The 18,830-nt window shown below is 42.2% G+C and overlaps 1 protein-coding gene across 3 annotated transcripts in view; it reads left to right on the forward strand.

Annotated features, from left to right (window-relative positions):
• The first annotated feature begins 76 nt into the window (after positions 1-76).
• Positions 77-18,830, forward strand: part of LOC119156454 (cytochrome P450 2J2-like) — a 120,056-nt gene continuing 101,302 nt past the window's right edge. The window contains exons 1-4 of one of the 3 annotated variants that reach the window (XM_037406183.1): positions 77-287; positions 8,464-8,570; positions 10,698-10,799; positions 12,189-12,278. The gene's annotated coding sequence lies outside the window, so the exon portion shown is untranslated. The remainder of the gene's footprint in view (positions 288-8,463; positions 8,571-10,697; positions 10,800-12,188; positions 12,279-18,830) is intronic. The other 2 variants (XM_037406185.1, XM_037406184.1) reach the window with 2 other exon arrangements.

Raw genomic sequence — 18,830 nt, forward strand, 5'->3', positions numbered from 1 at the left:
GCGCTTCCCCCCGGCGCCGTAAGCACGCGCACCGCGGAAGGGACGGCGGGAGAGGGAAAAGAGCGCTCCTGGCTGCCATTTGAGCGAGGATTGTGTCGGGATCACCCCTGCCGGGCGGCCGCCATCTTAGGAGCGGCAGGCGGGCAGAGCCACCATCTTGGGTGTGGCGCGAGGCGGGCGGGAAAGTGCCGCGAGGTGAGGCCTGGGGGCGGCGCGGGCGCGACTGAGGGGCGCAGCCAGCGGGTTCGTGTACCTTGCCGTTTTATTCCTGTCTTCGTTTGTCCCTGGTAGGTACAGTTTTAGGAGTCAGTCACACTTTCAGGGGTCTGCCCGACATATCTCCTGTAGTGACAGACAAGTCCTAGCCCAGCTGCCAGCCCCCATCCATTCCTTGTCCGTTCAGTGTATGGTGAGGGGTGGCACAGATCTTGACAGGGGCTGGGGTATGATCCCCACGCAGGCCAGTTATCAACGTCCTTCGCTCCATTCTGTGAACAGATCTGTCAAGATCTACAACTCATTGCTATAGCTGCTGATACTATTTCTCCAGCATGCCTTACCCGAGACATGGATAGTGTCCAGGGAAGGGGAGAGGAAAAATATACTGTGCCAGTGAAAAGCCTGCAATGCCTGAAGTGCTAGTAGATGATAACAGACAGTTTATAGAGGGCAGGGGAGACAGTCCCTTCTCCAGCATCTCCTCACACTTGAATCCATTCCCAGGTTACCCCATGAGCACAGAATCTTCTCATAGTATTTTGAAAACCTCTAACCAATAATTTCTGATATCTAGCAGAATTAGTAAATGATTTCTGACTGATCTAGTTTCTGTTTCTCCACCAATTTGTGATTTGGAGAGTCAGGGAAAATCCATAGCATATAGGTCAGGAAGATGGAAAAAAAGGATATCCAATGTATGTGAGGTACTACATGTCCTCTGTTACTATAGTCTCTGAGTGTATTTATCCTTGCAAAGCACAGTAATGTGATGCTGGTATTCCTGTTTTACTATTTGGAAGCAAGGGCAATGGGTGTCTGAGCAACATCCCTGAAATCATAGAAGTATGGCAGAAGAGGGAAAAGGGTTCTTCCAAGTCCTAGACTAGATATCCTTACCACTGGATTTCTAATCCTGTTGTTTTATAGGCTCAAACCTGTGCTTTTAATCTTAGAAGACAGAAAATTATTTAGAAATAAATATGAGCAGAAATAGTTTAAAAACTCATCAGTTCCTAGTTGGTTGCAGTAACACGTAAATCTTTGTGCTCTGAAGACCAGCAGTTTATGAAAATCTTTCAGAAAGAATGTGTTACACAAATTGCTATGGAGACCTGTTCATAGATAAACCTGATGTGCTGCTTCCTTTGCTGGCCTCAGTCTCTGCTGACGTCAATATTAGTATAAGAGTTCTAATACCTTCCAGGAGCCAGTTCTTAATTAGCCAAAAGGTTTGAATCCCCTGCCTTCTGGAGGAGCTTTAATCAGCCTTTGTTTTCCCATAGGACAATCTACCTTATTACCACAGTTGCATTTCATTTCATTGAGAATTTCAGATACCAGCTAGTCTTAGCTTCTTCTCCTCAAGAAAGTGAAGTTGCAATCCGAAATCACCACCTCCGTGGTTTTTTTTGCTACCTAGACCTTATGCAAATGAATAAAGATACCTGTGGCAGATCAGATGTTAAGAAAGAAACTTTGCCTGTGAAACAGTAACTGTAGGACAACTGTATGCAATACTGAGGATTGCTCTTACCCTGTAGAAAACAGCATAAAGGCTTCTCTGTTCATGAAGTTTCCACACTTGCCTGGGAAATGACCAGGGTTAAACTGTCAAGGACTCTCCCATTGCTCTTGATCATACAGAACAGAAAATATATTGGGGAAAATTAAGGTGTCCTCCTGAAAGACAAAATGAACATACAAAGATCTTTTTCACAGAGTCAAAAACTAATGACTTAAATTGCCAAGATATCAATTACTTTCTTGAAATTGCCCAGTCCAAGTGCCAACTAATTATTACGAGGTGAGAAACAGGGTCATGCTGTGCTATCTCCTACAGAATCATTTATTTAGAAATTATTAGGCACTCTTAAAGATTGATTTTAGAGCACCGGAGGATGCAGTAATTACAGTAATCAGAAACTTAAAAAAAAAAACCCAAACCAAACACCACTGAACTGAAGACTTCACACTGATCAAGACTCTGGACTTTGATCTTGATTTTCTCAAAGACATCCCCCAAAGCCACATAGGTCTTATCCACTGGGAAGACCGCCTACATGAGGTTGGATATAGATTTGAAGTATTCTGTTGATACAATAAATTTCACATATAGGCACTGTTTTTTCTAGAATTTCTGTGGGGTTTATACTTAGCTTGTACCAGCTTAAAAGAAGCCTAGGGTCATTATACTGGTACCTTTATAGTGATCTAACCCTTGAAATCCTGTATAGAAGAATGGTATAAGTGATACCTGTGCAAAAAAGGAGAGAAACTGAGTACAGGTTTATTCATATTATAGGATGTAGATGATGTCCAGCATCCTATTCACACTGAAGAGTTCCTCAAGAGTTGTTCAAACTCACCCTTGGGTAGTTTTGCAGCCTAGGAAAAAATATAAACAACATGTGGTGTTTAAATTGGTGAGAAGGTTCTATTGCATGGCTTTGCTTTGTCTAAGGATCATCCCTAATTAATATACCTTAGTGCCAGGAAGCCTTGTAGTGTGGTATCCTGGGTGCACCCTATTGCACTTATGCTGCTATAATGATAATCTTCTCTAGAACTGCAGTTGTGTATGGCAGGATCATTCAGTCCTTATATTCAGTTCCACAGCATGGACCAATGACAACATCCAACTCTTCTTGGACTCATTCTGCAAAATAAAAGGCCTAATAATGAGTATTCAAGAAGGCAGTTGATGTATAGATTCTATGTAGAAACTCAAGATTTCCAGAACACCTTACACTGCAGGATCTGGGCAGCTGAGTCAACTGCATTTTGCCTATTATCCTGCCATGAGCAAGGACAGCGACACGTGTAAGTGCAGACACACATGTTTCTCACCTTGTGCTTTCAGATATACCATCATGGAGAGCTCAGCATAAAGTGATAGTGGTGGTACCTGAGCCCGCTATGAAGAGATCTGTGATTGATTGCATTCTGAATGTACAGAGTGGGTCATCCTTAGCCTGCAGATATGAGACAGGCAATGACATTTAAGACTGGTTTAATAGCATAGCAAAATCCCAGCAACAGAGCTTTTTTTCATCACGGAGTCCGTACTGAGTTGATGAAGCTGGGGAGACAGCAGCCATGTAGCTCTGTTTAAAAAAATTATCTTGATGACTGAGAAAGACTGCATACAATAAACTTTCTTTCAGTCTATGGTGGAACAACATTACTCTCTTTGTGGTGGCTACCAAAGAATATCCTCAGTACTTACACCAAACTACCTCAATCTTTTGAGTTTGAATTCAAAGAAAGAAATAATAGAACAGTCTCTCAGGAGGAAAAGGAGAAGAAGAAAGTAGGAGTACAGCTAGAAATACCTTAACTACAAGGATTTAAAATATGTTGCAGCTGCACAAGAGGTAATTGTTACCTTTAACATCTGAGCTAGGTATGCATCAATGAAGTTCTGTGGCTCTGCAGGCACCCAGCTCTTCTGGTGGCTCTTGATCTCATCCTTAATAAGTGTTCACAGAACCCAGAAGTGTGTTAGTGCCTCTAGCAGTCTCATTAACACACAGTGATGGGAAAGTGTTGTAGAGCTGCACCTGGAAACACGCACAAGGAACACCATGACATCTTGGCTTCATAGTGCATTTAAAGCCTGAATGTTCACAGCTGAACTGTGCCTAACCATTGCTACGATCCAGATCTATTACTTGTCTGACGATAGGAAATGAATGACCACCTAGTTAAAAAAAAAAAAAAATACCTTGGAGAGAAGAAGTGTGTGAATGATGACCATTGCCATCCAGTTAACTTTCCAGATTGCCTGCTCTCCACTAGTAACTTTCAGATTTGGAGGATTTAAATGCCCCTGAGTACAGTTTTTCTTATATTTTCTGTGTGAAGTCTTTCCCATATGACCTATTCCCTCCTAAATCTTAAGTCAACACTTGGCGGTAGTTCCCAAAGCCACAACCATGTTAGTGTGTCCTGTTTTTTCCAGGTAGTTCTTGCAGCCCAGTCTAACACAGGAAATCAGGGCTATTACAAACCCTTTCAAGGCACCAGCTAAGAGGAAAAACCTGATTCTGGCCCCAGGGCAATATTGATGCTGAATAATATCAATGTAAAGTCAGATCCATTTCTCTGAGGAGAGCTAATACAAGGGATTCAATGGACCTGTAGAGAAAGCAAGCCAGGAATGGTTGCAGAAGTATTATTATTGAGAAAGAAGGGGACAGAAGTGAGCCCCCGTGGTTTTAGAGTTCAGTGTTTATTTAAGAGCTCTTCTTCCTCCCTGTGCATTGGCAAAGAACAACCATTTCATGCCACAGCTTACTGAGTCAGTTCTTGCTCACCTGAGGCTAAGGTGCTGTGGAATTCTGCCACAGCCCGGGAGCCTCTGAGCAGCCTCTGACATATGGCATCCTCTGTGGAGAAGCAATGTCGAAAAAGCACACCAGGAATCACGTTGTTGGTAGAAGGAGTGGGACAGAGATCCATGCCTACAGAGCAAGCTGAATTGTTAACTTCTTTTATAGGCTGTGACATTGAGTTCCCATCCAGCCTGCTCTTGATTTGCATGGGATTACACAAGTAGCTGAGCCTGCAGGAGTCAAGATGCAGGAGTCTAACTGGGAGATGGTTCTTCCGGCTCCTTTATGAGTGACGGAAAGATTCCACCTTATATAAAAGTGCATAATCAGCACAATTTAGGAGTCTCTCATCTGTCACTTTCTCCCATAAAGGGTTAGCATGAAAGCAATGAGTCAGGCATGATGTTCCAGCCAAGTGCAAAATGAATTATGAAAGCATCAGCTGCATAAACCTCCCATTGAGTCTACTGCAGAAATTGAAACTTCCAGTAGAAAAAGCAGGGTTGGAAATAAGAATGAGCCCATGTCATGACCACATACAGATCTATATTTCACCTCTTTATCTGGCAAAAAACCTCAGTCAGGCAGCAAGCTTCCTCCTGGATCCAAGCTTCCAGGCTTTTCTTCCCTAATCCTAGGTTCCTCAGAGTCATGAGGCTGAATTGTCTCTGCTGCTTCCAGGTGTGCCCGTTGGCAAAGGTGATGCCTGCAACAAAATGGAGAAGGACCGGGGAGAAGTATGGGGCTGGTGTATCCATAAGCAGGACTGGTGAATTCGTAGTGGTTCCAAGATCTACCACCATGAGTTTGGAAGGATCCCTGGCAGTATTTATATGGGGAATCAGAGGTGTTTATGCTGGTTTTTCACATCTATTTGATCCTTTTTGCAGGAAAAAAGTCCCATGCCTGTCTTTCCTTTTCTGCTCTTTTACCTAGAACTGTGCAGTCAACACACAATGGGTCCTCCTGGCTGACATTTTTACAGTTTTACACCTTTTACTGCAAAGACTTGAGATAGCTTGGTAACATGCTCAGTAGCTAAGAATCTCCATAAGGATATGCAAGTATATAAATGGGAAACATATTAGTTTTGTGTGCTGAATGTATATTTGGGACCTAGTGTTTGAGAAGGACATGCAGCAGTGGTTCTGTGTGGATAACTGGCTAGCTGAAAAGGGTCACATAGACATAGTCCAGCTGGCTGGACAAAAATGCACATCGCTCTCAGCTTATCTGAAGTAAAGCAAAATACACTGTCTTTGGCTGTTCTTGTTACACAGTAACAGGAAGATTTTGGTGGGAAAAGAATGTTGCAGGTGGGAACAGAAAACTACAGAAGAGAAACAAGGGGCGGGCTTGGTATTTAGGCAACTAACCAATAATGAGCTTAACTTTTGTAATATGTATGAGCTAATTATAAGAAGGCATAAAAGGTGACTGTAAGAGACAATAAACGAAGTCTGCTGATCACTCATATTGAGTGACTGTGTCTTCCCTCCGTCGCGACAGTTCTGCAGCATTCATCTTGCTACCAAGAGCAGTTCCACTTGACAAGAGGCATTAAGAGTAGATGCAGTCATTGTACCAAACCCCATTCTCTAAACAGCTCATTCTGCTAGAAATATTTCAGCATATACAACAGAAAGTGTCATAGGGGCCTCCCATGACATCCTAAAAATGAATGTCACAAGTCTCTCACAAAATTATTCTGCATGTCCAGTCAAGGCATCCTTCACTGCTTGAAATCCATTTAGCAAAATAACTGGTGTTTTTCGTAGCCAGAGTGTGTATTTCCATACATCCTGGGCATCTAGCGAGACAGTAAGACACATGATGACCTAAGGATATGTGACACTTATAGAGAGGCCCTTCCAGTTCTTGGTGGTACTCTTAGGCCAGAGCTCAAAGACTACATCTATTATGTAAGGGCTGTTTTGCAGCTCTTGGCATTGCCCAAGAAAGGGGCAGGAGAAATTTCATCCTGCTGTCAGAAAATAGAAGAGGTTGGAAACATGTTTCACTATTAAAATCTTGAAAGGCTTTCACTATTATTAATGCATTGCATTATTTTTTATGGCTGTTATCATTCATGTATCTACAATATATATAGCCATCAGAGCAACACCTGTGTCATGTTACCCAGAAATACTTCAGTGGAATTTCTTCCATTTACATTGTCCCACTAGAGGTGATTGATGGATACTGCAAAACCATAAATATTGCTTTTATTATCTTTTCGTGTTTATTTGTTTTCCAATCATACAGCTTTTTCAGTGTATCAGTACTTCCGCAAGGAACAGCCTTCATGGTTAAAGTGCAAATTATAGTTGTAATTAATACATGCAGCCATTAGATGGTAATGTTTGCTTACCGTTACACTGAGCATTGTGCTTGCGAAGTCTAGCACAGTGAGCAGTTAAGCCAAATTTTTCAGATGTAGCCATAGATCTGAAGCATCTCCTCCAAGATGTGCTGAGTATTATGAACTGCCTGGGAAGTACTTAGCTCCTGCAGATCCTACTGATTGCCACCAAACTCCAGCTGGAGTTTGGGTTCTCAGTAGTTCTGCAAATCAAGTCTCTGGCAGCTGTAAATTAGAGACCAGTTTTAAACTCTTTGACCCTGGGTAGTTGAGAAAGACCTGGCTGCATAGAGGGAGGGAGGATGAGCTGGTGTTCCCTTGCTCAAAGATTTGGGACTTCAGATAGGAACAACATCAGTTAGCTTGTGACTGTGGGATAGAAGGTAAGGATTTCTAAACATCTGTTTCAGGGATTTTAGAGTATAAAGCAGAGGGATGAATAAATACCATGCCTGCACATGGTTTTGGTATTACATATATTTGTATATGTTACACCAAACCAGATGTAATTATATATATTTATGTAACTATATATGTAAAGTGTGAGCTTTTTCTGAGCAGTTGCAGTACTTCAGTAATATAGGATGGACACTCGAAAGATTAAAAAGTGTATCTCTGCTCTAGGGATTTTCAGGGAACCAGTGAAAACACATTTGTAAACTCATTAAGAGTTTGACTGAGCGCATTTTCCACATGTGCCCCGGCTTTTGTAGTCCGCTCTTAGGAATCCACTGGTAATGTGTTGCTGAACTCACATATGTTGCTCAGGAACATCTATCTATAAACATGACTGCATTTCTCTGGAGGTGGGTGCAGACCTCCTCCTTTGCAATTTTTGGAAACAAAGGCATTTCAGGGATTCTGAAATACGCAGACCATACTGAAAACACATGCAAATATGATCAGGCACCCAGCTGCTGCCACTTGCTGTGAGAAATGGCTGTTTTCTGTAGTGGAGAATAATTTGAAGAGTGGTTTTCACAGCAGTTGGAGTCCAGTCTTTGGCCTTAATAGCCTAAGTAAGGTGGAAAGGGAGGAAGAAACAAGTGCTTGAAACCCCATATTGAATTCTATCTAGTACTGGAAGGAACTGCAGAGCCTGTTTTTTTTCTTCTGTACATGCAGGAAAATAGGGAGCCTCAATGATGCCTAGTCTCACACGCTTCCCAGGCTTAATGACTCTCCTTTTTATCAACATTGCTGCATTTTCTAGGATAGCCAGAAATGGGGTCATGGCCTGAATCCTGAGCATGAATCCTTCCTGGCTCACTCTCCAGCAGCACATAGAGAAAGAGAAGGGTCCTGTGGGTCTTTTTTGGCAGATGCAGTGTGTAGACCACATTAAGAAATGTCAGCAACATTACTGTCTTCTGTCTGTGCCTCTAGACTGTCCAAGAGAAAATAAAGGGCAGAAAACCAGTGTGATGATACTCTACCATACCAAATAGTACATACAATGTCACCTAGCTGCAGTTCTGTGCAGCTGCTTATATATGTATATAAGCAAATGAATTAAGACTTTAATCTATCCACTTGATTGTTTTGCAGTGCACATCAGCTCTCATGATTACTGACACTTACCCTCCAAAACAAGCAGAACTCTGGGGAAGAGGAACTTCTGTCTCAGCGCAACCTTCAAAACTGTAACACCACAGGTAACAAAGCTTTTCTTCATCCTTTCCCCTTCATTCCTATCCTCAGAAGCAAGGACTGCCTTTAAGCAGTAACACCTCCAGTATGCTGCAGTATCAACTGCTTCTGCACTGGCCAGGCCAGGTGTCCATCTGAGGAAGCCTTCCAGGGCCTTGCTATGCCAAGACATAACCAGCCAATGGCAACATTGCTGAAGTAAGGGCTACAGGATTCAGTCCTCAAGCGCATAAGCTTTGCTTTCTGCCTCTTTTTGATGAGTGTTGCTTATTCTTACCATTTCCTTTTCTCCCTCCTTGTAATTTGTACTGTAGCAACAGGTTTCCTTTGGCGTTATTTGTGACTGTGTGACTGTTCAGTGATTTGTACCATTTGCAACTGTTGCTACAGGCCCTGTCCACTCACTACTAGTTCTGTCTAAAGTCCAACAGGGAGACACAGGGCTTGAAGTTCTGCCTAGAACGCTTACAGTTCAGACTGAAGCCAGGAAGGAGCAGAAAGATGCTTTTACATTCTAGCCAAGGATACATTAAGAGTCTATACCTGAACTATTCATGAAACTATAAAAAGCATCAGTACCTTCAAGAGTGTTCCATGGTGAATTTGGAAGTCCAGTGTCCACAGCTTGCCAGTAGAGGGGAGAGGTGTTGGTCCTGGAGGCAGCTTCCTTTGGGCCCCCTGGATGTTCAGGAATATCAGAGAAATCCAGACGCAGAAAGACAAGAACACCCACAAAAGTTTGGCCTTTAGAAAACATTGCTGTCCTCACGTCCCTCCTCACTCAGCTGCTAGCCCCAGAGCCACCAGCCTCCAGATCCACAGTGCCACAGGCGTTAGTCCCATCAGAGCACTGGCACAGCACAGGCAAATCAGTCATATCTAGTGCCAAGGGAATGCAGCTGGGCCACAATGGAGTGTGCCCCTTGAACTGTAACAGAGTGAGCAGGAAGAATGGATCAGGTGAACTGAGGTGGGCCACTTTTCAGCTATCTCGGTGAGAACAAGGCTGGTACCCTGGTATGGACATTAGCTTAGACTTTTAAAGACCTGATTCAAATCCCTGCTGTGCTATAGACCTCCTCTGTGATTCTGGGCAAGCTGCTTCATGTGATTTCATGTTATAGCCAGTTTGTAATCTGGCTATAAGCAAGATGCCTTGAAAACAAATAGTCCCATGCCCTCATTTTCTCTTTCACCAGGGTTCAATCTAGCAACCAGAGAACTATAAAGTGACTGGATTCATTTGGCTTCTCTGGTGGAAAGTCTTTCATTTTTAGCTACAGTAATAGTTTTCTGCAGGGTCAGCAGTCTAAACCCGCTCATCTGCTGGCTGCTGTCTCACTAAGCAGAGGGAGAATATGACCAAGGACAAAAGAGGCAGGACCACCCCTGTGTCAGACTCACTGATCATTTTAGCTGCAGCACAAATCTTTATCTGTGTCCTCTGTGCTTCAGAGTCCCTCCTACTTGAGCTCCTAGGGCTGTAGCTGTCACAAATACATTCCCAGTTAACCACTCCAGTGACAGTAGACAGAGGATGACCCTGTACAGAAATTATATTACACTCTCTGGTGGTTGTTTCCTTCTAATGCACTAAAGCATTCTCAGCTAATGCCCTGATAAGATTTTATAGGCAGTAAGTGTACAGATGGCTCAGGGATGGAGAGACATGATAATGGAAGAACTTTATGGAAGACTGAAAAAAAAATCTGATAAATTTGATACTCTTCAGAAACATTGTGAAAGACAACGGAGCACTGCAAAACACTCCAAGAAACCATGCAAAAAAGCCCAGGAATTGCCAGCACTGTTATCTCCCCCAAATAAAGCCTTTCTCTGAGAGATGTTTTTAGTTTTGTCCATCTTCAGCATCAGGAAATTAAAGGACTTTCAGGGTGTCTGCCACTGCTGGGAAGAGGCTGTACTGTGGGGAGGACAGTGGTGGCCTGTAAGGGAAAAATTATTTTGATCCCGTGTTGCAGCTGGGTGTTAAGGATGGGAGTTTTCCCTCATTGAATGTGCAGCTGACAGCATGGCTGTCTCATCAGGACCACCCTGGGAGGGGCCTGGGCAACTGGTTGGCTCAGCATCATGGCTGCAGGGACACTGTGCTCTCTACTGCTATCTTACAGGCTTGTTACATGCCCAGCTCCCCCTGCTTTCATTCTGACTTCCATGGAATGGAAGAAACAGTGAATACTTCTTGCCAAGGTGCAAGGCAGCAAGATGCCTGGGTGAGTCCATGGTACTTAATAAATCAAAGACATGTTTGTCAGCTCACAGAGAATACGAACTTCCAGTTGGATGCAGGTTTACAAGTTTACAAGTCTTTACCTTTACACTTTGTGCTGACCTCGGTGTGTTCTCCAAGAAAGCACAATCCAAGTGGGCTTGCATGTGACCTCCTCTGGGATAAGAAAAATATGGAGCAGTGCCCAGTGCAGAGTGGTCATTGCGGTTTCTGTTTCTGCCAAAAAGAGATCATGGAGAACCCAGACCAGGTTGTCTTCATCAAATTGCAGAGCTGGGATTGCCTTTAATATTCAGGCAAGAGAGGGGCAAGTTTAGAGTACAACTGACATTACAACATGTGCAGTCATCAACTTCAGCAAACAATGATTTGCAGAATTTCTGATTTTCCAAAGCAAATAAATGTGAAGAGCAGTAGGAGATAGTAATAATATCTGATAAGTCTCTGTTTCTTCATGTCTGAACAATGTATCCTGTCTCATAGGCAGTGTTAAGAAGTGCTCTGAATGATAGCAAAAGATCAAGCTGAAAGTTTTTCACTGGCAGATGTTTCTTTAAGAGAACTGATTGCTGAATTCGGAACACTCCATGGGATTTTCTTATTTCAGTGAAAGCTTTAGGACAAGTTTATAGAGTCCCACTCCTCCACCACTGTCCTCCTGTGCCATACTGCAGGGACAGAGTCCTGTGGTATCCCTGGAAACTGCATCTGTTGTGCGTTCCCTCTTTACCAAAGAATGTGCAATGCATGTAAGCTCTTGACAAGTTAAAAATTTCTTGTGAAGATCTGGGAAATGGTTCAAGAACCAGGGCAAGATATAAACAAGTATCAAACACACAGCAGCCTTGCCTTTATTCTTTCTACTTAAATTCCCAGCAGTGCTCTCAACATATTAAAGCATCCAAGATAAATTTTGGCAGTAAGAACTGCTATTTAATTTTACTAAGAGATGTGTTTTGGCATCATGAAGCTGGTTCAGTTTCTCTGTTTCAGGACTCTGTTTCTCAGTTTCAGGACTCTGATTAGCAGCATCTAAAATATATATGGCTAGAACACCATTAGGAAACATCTGAAACACCTAATCTGAATGACTACAAAAAAAGAACTCTTTGTTTGTCAGGAAAATTAAGATTCAGAGAAGTCAAAATCTCAAGAAATAGTTTCTTCTCATCTGACAAACAAGCTTTTTAGATACTTTTGCCATAGTGCCATACTGTCAACTAGGATCCAACTGCTGCTGTAACTGTCTTGCAGGCTTTTCATGTTTTGTCCTGTGGATCATACCTGGATTTTTCAGGTTTTTTTAAATTTCTTCATATTGTTCACTATTCCATTTTTGCTGCTTATATTTTTAATTTTCTTTCTCTTGTAGGACTCCTCTGTCTCAGTCTTTCTACATCTGCAAGATATGATCTTCAAGCAGTTAATTGGCTCTCCTGGGAACAGCTGCGCAGAACCAAAGGTACTTATAGGAGGTTGGGAGATGGTACCCAAATTAAAGATGTCATTCACTATTCACCTGAATCATGTTCTCTACATGACACTCATGGAGAAATAATTGCTGTGAGCCTAGCAAGAAGAGCAATCAATATTTTCCAGGCCATGCTGTGTAAGGTTGTACCAATGTCTCTCTGGAGGGTGATAACAGAAAGAACCCAGCCCACAGCCAGTGGAGGTATAGAATAGAAGTGGTAATCCCAGCAGCTTTGGTAGTAAGTAGATAATTCTGTGTAATATCATGTCCTGCCTGAGACGCTAATCACAAGGAAACAGAAATGAAGTTTTCTAAAGCAGAGGAGAAATTATGTCCTTTTAAGTGTCTTTTTTATAACGTTGCACTATTATTGCAATGAATATTTTCAAGAAAGCCTATTTCCTCCTTCTTATATCTTATATAGTCGTATGGTGAAATCTGCATGCTCTGCTACACAGCAATAACCTACATACAACAAACACCTCTGAAGGAATTTTGAGTGCTAATGTATGACAGTACAGGTTGTTCACAGCAGTGGTCTGTTGACACTGAACAACACTGGAACTAGGGAAACTTCTCAAGTCTTACCTGGCATTTGATGATTAAAACCTCTGAAAACTCCTTGCAATTTAGTGGGGCCTCTGCGACTTCCAAACTTGGTCTGCTGTCATACCACAGGGTTTATACTTAACACTGCCTGGTATGGATTTGTCTATTCAGGGGCACCTCTCTTGAGTCACCTGAGTGCACATTGGTTGCCAAAGAAGCTCAGAATTAAAAGAAGAATGGTGAATTCTCGTAATTGCTATGCTAGAAATTATTATAAAAAGCATGAAGTGGGAAAATACCTGTGAAATGGGTCCTTCCTGCAAGCAGACAGGTCTCCTCTGGGTCATCCCTTCATTGCCTTAGCTATAAGCCAGCAGTGGCAGATCCTGTCTTACACCAGACCCTGTTTTGAGACTCCGGGGCTCTGATGACAATACCTGACAACAGACTGGATCTCACTGTGGCAGTAGATCTCTTCATTCTCCTTCCTTCTGCATATGTTTAAGGGCATTTGTCCCTGTTGCAGCTTGGATTAGTAGCAGACACAGGCAATAGCACAAAGAAAATGTCCTCTCAGCTTGTTTGCATGTGTTTTTCATGGACATACGCTTCCCTGGTGGCATGTTGATTTCTTTCCCTGGGAACCATCTTCCTGATTAGAAAATCATTCAATACTGGCTTGTCTGATTTCTCCTCTCCCGGGACGATATGGCTTCCTCTCCCAGATGATATGGCTCCCCCTCTAACAGCCTTCATGACCTTTTGCAAACTAGCAAAACTTCTGATTCTGACTCAAGGCGCTGCATTTCGTCCTTGAAGACAAAACACATACCTTGTGGAATGCCAAAGTGGCTAGTCATTTTCCCCTCTTCTAGCAGTTTGAGGATCTAGGTTGTTCCATGACATCTTCGTGCCTCATTCTGGAGAGAATTTCTTACTGAGAATTTCTTATTCATGAGGTTACACTGGAGAGTGATAGGTCTTAAGGAATAATGGGCTGGGGAAGAGTGAGTCCTTAACTGAAATGTACTAGTGACTGTATTGGTTACCACCAAATGTGGCAAAAGAAAGGTAGGTAAGTCAGTGTAATTTAGGTTGGTATTTTTTAAGGAGAGAGGCTTAAATAAATCCATATTTATTGAATGGAACACCATGGATTTCTTTGGAAGTTCAGTACTGCTAAATACCATGCCACTTTTAATTTTATTTGAACTTGGAAATCTCTCCGTTAGGCTGCCTGTGCTTGCAACAATAAACTAAAGGCTTTTTAATTGACTTAATTGTTCCCTGAGGGTGAAAATACTGCTTTCTCAGTTGGCTTTTGGCTGAGTCACAAACACTCCATTTTCATTCCCTCTCAGGCTCAGATGGCTCCCCTAAATCCATGCTTTTTTCCATGGACTCCAGCAGTGATGTATGTTTTTGCAAGAGTAAGCTACAGGTACAGCATTGCTCCATATATAACACATCTTATTTATGTGGCATCTTTTGATTATTTTATAATTTATCTGTTAGCTAATTTAAATACATAAGTTGTGTAATTTCCTCCAAATGTTTTGTTGGCCAGGGTTCTATCTGAAACAAACATCCCAAAGCTTGTTCCCAGTGGTGGGGAGAGGAGCTGGGTCAGGAGGGCTGGTCTCCTTTGCTCATCGCAGCTCAGACACTGCTAGGCTAGGGAAAAAAAATTGGAGCTGCTAAATGCTTCCTCATGTCCTTGCTGATCCCTGTTTGTCCTCAGTGCTGGCCACGACAAGAGCTGAACTTCTTTTACTCCAACAGTCCCACCACTTCTCTACACTTGTAATTTTTCTTTTCTGGAACCTCCAGCAGGGCAGGGGCTGCTAGGCTGAGATTTTTTTAGTATATGACGCTTTTGCACCAGCCATTTCTCACCTAGTGCATTGTAGTCTCTCAGCTCCTGCTGAGACTTGCCTCTAACCCAGAGGGGAGAACTGTAAAAGCTATTTTGAATGGAAATTTTATTCCATGTACATGGAGGGAGAAAAAAATTGAAATCCTTTTGATTTGGGCTAAAAAATAGGGCCCACAGCTGCTGTGTTTTTTAAATGTGATTGCTTTATTTCCTGTGGATGTCTCTACAGCAAGAAGAAATCTATAGTTAAACGTATGATTTTTTTTTTCATTTTTATAATATATATTTCCATGTATTTGTGCATATAAAGCCATTGATTTGCTCCAGCTAATATGAGCTGCTCATGAGCAGCAGAGCACTGTGGAACCACCTTAACAGATCATTCATACAGATTTATAGTGGCTCCTCAGACCATGCTGGAGAATGACCCAGATAATTTAGGACTATTTTTTCCTCTATTTTATTGTACCCACATCTGTCTGGGTTTATTCTATCTATTATTTTCTACCTTGTGTCTTCATTTTTATGTTCATCCAGACCAATAAAACCCTTTTTCCTCTAAGAGTTCTGCAAGGAGTTTAGAATAATTTTTAAATGTCACATTGCAAAGCTTGTTCTACTCTTCAATTCTTCTAAATCATCAGTGAGGACATTAAATCAAGTCCAACCTAACACTAGATCACTTTGTACCATCCCTGCTAGTATACCTTACCTCGTTCAGGGAGTATCCAGCCATGCCTGTGAGTTTTTACTGAGACTAATGGAAATGAATCTTTTCATACATGTACAGAACATCCCAAAATAGCCAAATCCAGCCATGGCACTGAGCACAGTAGAGTAGGTGTACCTAGATGCCAGAAGGGTATTTGCAGCAGGCAGTGCCTGAAAGCACCTGCTGCCAAGAGTACCAGCAGCAACGCAGGTTTCAGGCACATGCATTAAGTCTTTGAAGCCCTGGCATTGTACAATTCAAAGGAATCACAGGATGGAAGCTGCTCTGTGGAGGATGCCACAGGGGCATCTCAAAGGTGGACAAGATTACCAGTACTCAGGAGTGCAGGTTCAAACTCATTTTGACAGAGACTAAAAGAAGGAAAAGACTTTTTAAAAATATAAAGCAAACTTAAAATCATCCTGAGACTTGCAGTCACTGTGTCAAGCTGCTTTAAGTCTAAAGCACCCTCAGACCTTATGGAAGGCCAGAAGATGGCTTTCTAGGAGCAGTGGATTGGCAGACTGGACAGAAGTTGGACAGCAGATCTGCCAAGGCTGCTTCTTGGTCCTGGAAAAATAACAACGCTGCAGCCAGTGACAGTGGGGTAGAGCACTGAATGCAGGCCTTACTCTGGAGGGAGCTAAGGTAGCAGCTGTTTCAGTGGAGGCTGGGAATTGCCATTGCCTCAGCAAATGGGAGTTTTCACCAGCATGAAATATAAGGATACAGGCAGGTTCCCATGAATATAATGTCCTAGGCACACACTTGTAACTCTGTCCTTCCCTAGGGATGTCTCAGGTCTAGAAAAAGATCTGTCAGCTTTGGTTTTTAGCTACAGTAGGAGGTATGATTAGAAACAGTCCACATTTAGACCAAATTAAGATTCTTACAGGCTCTTCTAACAGCTGCCAAACCTCAGTGAGGAGGTACTGGCTTTCTACCAGTCATGGCCACTTCTCTTTCTTTTCCCCTGGTGTATCCTTGTTTTCTTCCTTTCTTCCCTTACTCCAAGCACTGTTTTTTGCTCACCTGCCATCTCCCCCAAACTCCTATCCACCTTCTTTACAAGACATATTGTTCTCTCCCTCCAACACATCTTTCTTTGTAAGGGCTCTCAGGCTCAGCCCCTGAACCCCAACATCTGTCCCTAGATTCAGGGAACAGTTTTTTTCCCCAGTACTTTCAGTTCCAGGTCAGATACCTTTTCTCCCATCCTCAGCTCACAGCCTTTTATAAAATTCAGTTACGGCCAAGGCTTCCATCAGATTTCACTAGCAGCAGAAGTGTTTTGCTCTTCAGCTGTTTCTAGATTGGCAGCAAAGCTACAGCCCTTGCCTCAGCACTGTCTATGTCCTGCTCAGGCACTGCCGTCCTGCACACTGTAAGAACAGAATGGGTTGCAAGGACCACTCAAAGCTGTGGAGCCAGGCAGTTGTCTCTTTTGTCCACTGTTCACATTCAAACTGATCAAACTGATCAGTCCTATGTAACACAAACTCCTGCTCAGGCTGTGGTAAAATGCCTCTTTGAGAACCAGCTACCCCCATCTCCCTTCACTGGCCAAACACAGCAGTGCTAATAATTAAGCAACATTAATACTGACCACTTAAACTTGAGCTCTGTTATACCCCTGCTGGGCAGTGGAAGTGGATTAATAGATGAGATCGGAAAGTTAAGGCTCCCCTATTGAAAGGATAAATTAATATTAAAGATTGGTGGTTTGTTAATAAATACACTGATAATCAAGTTACATGAACCTTATCTCTTACAAAGTTGACTTATCTCTCTTTGCTGATGGGACAGCTGAATCCTGCGTGCTGTCTTGTAATTACAATCACTCAGGAATTTTGTATGCCATGCAGTCAAGAATGTGAGTGATGCTTTTGGTACTGGCACTCCTAAATAAATAAATACCAGATCCTGACTGGTGTTTGTTGCCCTGAACAAGCTTCCTGCAGCTGGCTAGTTGCCTGTGCATTGGCTCTGCGCTATACCCTCTAAAATCCTACAGAATCATAAACTCATCCCTTACTTTTCCTTTATAAATCATGACTGTGAACTGGTTTGAACTCACTTCAGCTAAAAAAAAATACAAGCAAACTGTTGACTTTGTGAGATTTGGTCTCAGAGAAGGCAACTTCTTGGTAGAGCTGATTAGATCAGACCTGTTCTTAATTACTGTTAGAAGTCACCATAGTGTAATTCAGCTCAACAAATGAAACCAATTTCTAACAGCGTGATTTCAGTCTATCTCAAAGGGCTAGGGGATAAGGATGAAATGAAATTTACCCATGTGTGTTGGGAAAAGGTTAAAGAGCTGACATTTCTTGGGTACAATTTTTATCTAAAAATCTAATCTAACAAGATGACTTGCTGATTCAGATCATAGTACCCATATCTCCCACCATTTGAATAACACACAAAAAGCTGTCTTAGCCATACTGTCTTGAGTGAAGTGGCAAAGCTGTTCTTCAGACCCCACGTTTGCCAGCTCTTGTCCTCCAATCACTATGTGATATGGCTTATCTGCTCTGTTTACATCCAGAAGTAAGCCAAATATTCCTTATGCAGTCCTACTCTCAAAAGAATGCCCTTGCTTTGTTCTTCAGTGTGGTACTGCATATGCAGCCCCAGATCTCTCTTTCTCTCCCTCTTCCACTGAATATTTGAGTTCAGGATGATTTTTGCAGGTATGTTAGCTGTGTTTTTCACACATTGATACTCAGCTGTCTCCAAATGTCCATAAATCTGTTCTTTCATGACAATTAAGTTTGTTGTTCCTTTCAATTTAATTCAGCTGCAAACATTATTATTAATATAGCATTTCACAATCGTAAATATAATGGAGATACTTAAGATAAAAAAGAAGTGGGCAGATAATGACATTTACAGCATAAGGGTTTTATAGGGAGGAATTTCCTCATCTTGGGTTACCCACAATTCCCAGTTCAAGGCTGCCCTGACAGCATGGACTCGAATGCAGAGCTCAAATCTGATGGTGCATGGCCCCTTAACAAGGCATTAAAGGAAGTGTATGTAACTCCAATTCAATTAACATATTATATCTCTTTTTTTTTTATAACCAGAAATTTCATTCTAATGCTGAAGAAAATCTGATTTACTGTTCACAATGCATTTTTCTCACCTGAAGACATCTGGCAAATGAATAAATTAAACTTTGAAAAGAGCCAGCAGCAAGACTTTTAATCAAAGGCAAATTAATAACGTTAAGTACATTTTGGCTCATACTCCAGGATTACAAGTTGCTTGGATGAGCATCATTTTCTAGTCTCCCAAGTTATGTCTCAGCAGGCACTTGGTCAGGGCACTGTCTGAAATGTTCAAATGGAAAACATAAGATTGAGACAATAAATGTTCAAACTGAAGATAAATATTGAGC

The sequence above is a fragment of the Falco rusticolus genome, chromosome 13, assembly GCF_015220075.1.
Source record: "Falco rusticolus isolate bFalRus1 chromosome 13, bFalRus1.pri, whole genome shotgun sequence".
Taxonomy (NCBI): Eukaryota; Metazoa; Chordata; class Aves; order Falconiformes; family Falconidae; genus Falco; species Falco rusticolus.